Genomic DNA, 1,237 nt, shown 5'->3' with positions numbered 1-1,237 from the left:
GTCTTACCGAAGTAAAATTCTGAGAAAAATCTTAGAATTCAGGAAATTTTTGAGAGCTTTTTTTATAGCTACTTTTAGCCTTAGGAATTTTGTGAATACGAGCACTGACCTTCAATACAAGTTTTAGCCAATTACATGTACTTTTCTTGTTATATTAAACCTGATAAAATAATCTTTCACAGAGCTGTCAAATACAACTGTGATAAAATACACATACCTTAATAAAAGAACGCAGACTGCAACCAAAGAATATGCAAAAATGGTCCCGACTGAGCTCAAATCTACCAGTGCCTTTAGGTCAAACAAAAGCACCATGAATGCTGCCAAAAAATAAAAAAGTGCAATTGATTAAACAAAAATATTTAACTTACTCAAAGGAATTAATGTTGATCTAATCTAAGGTCAAATGTCACTCAGTGGGTGGAATAATTGTCACACGCCACGGGAAAACCAGGAAAATGCGTGCAGAGCACAAATGGAGATAACAGAAAACATTTTTGGTTTTTTGCAACATGTTCTTGGTGAAGGTCTGAAGTAATCACTCAACACTTTAAATGACAGCTTCAGAGGCTTTAAAACAGTAAACATTGTGTTTAAAATCGTCCCGTTTCAGCCTAAATCACGGCATCTGCATCCCAGGGAGGGATTTTTTTTTTATTTGACAGGCCACGGCAAAACCAAGAACAAGTCTCCCCGTTTTGAGTTTTTTTCCACTCTTTCAGAAGCTTTCCAATGATGGCAAAGAACTGAAAAAGACATGACCGTTTCAATGTTGGTACCCTGCAAAGAAGATTAAGAAGATTAGTGAGAAAACAGGCCTCAAAGTTTATTTAGCATCACCTTCAGCCAGGGGCTAACAAAAGCTGTTCATTTGAATTACTTTGCATACCTTACAGCAACACCACCCATCCCTTCAATACCTGTCAATAGAGGGTCGAGATCCACTCACTGCACTATTTTGTTCATGGAAAGATAATTTACATTATGATATTTGTGTTAGATCTGTGCATTGAGCAAACATCTTTCAGCTCTCCAAAAAAATCACAACACATACAACCAAAAACAAAGTAAAAAAAAATCTTAAACAGTTATCATTTACAAAGTTGGTTAATGTTAAACAGTTTAAGATTTTTATGCAGTTTTTTTGTCTGCAAGTTGCATCATGCACCATTGTTGCTTTTTAATTGCTCGTTCTATTTACGGGTTTTATGGGCCCTTGTTAAATTAACATTTCTCA

At 35.4% G+C, this 1,237-nt stretch overlaps 1 long non-coding RNA gene across 2 annotated transcripts in view; it reads right to left on the bottom strand.

Moving 5' to 3' along the window:
* LOC118562614 overlaps nucleotides 1-345 on the bottom strand; it is a 15,257-nt gene extending 14,912 nt beyond the window's left edge. For both annotated transcript variants that reach the window (XR_004930694.1, XR_004930693.1), the window contains exon 1: nucleotides 218-345. This is a non-coding gene — a long non-coding RNA (uncharacterized LOC118562614). The remainder of the gene's footprint in view (nucleotides 1-217) is intronic.
* Nucleotides 346-1,237: the final 892 nt, after the last annotated feature.

Source organism: Fundulus heteroclitus, unplaced genomic scaffold, assembly GCF_011125445.2.
Source record: "Fundulus heteroclitus isolate FHET01 unplaced genomic scaffold, MU-UCD_Fhet_4.1 scaffold_997, whole genome shotgun sequence".
In the NCBI taxonomy this organism is placed as follows: domain Eukaryota; kingdom Metazoa; phylum Chordata; class Actinopteri; order Cyprinodontiformes; family Fundulidae; genus Fundulus; species Fundulus heteroclitus.
Note: the sequence above shows the minus strand (reverse complement) of the source record. Positions and strands in the feature narration are given on the sequence as shown.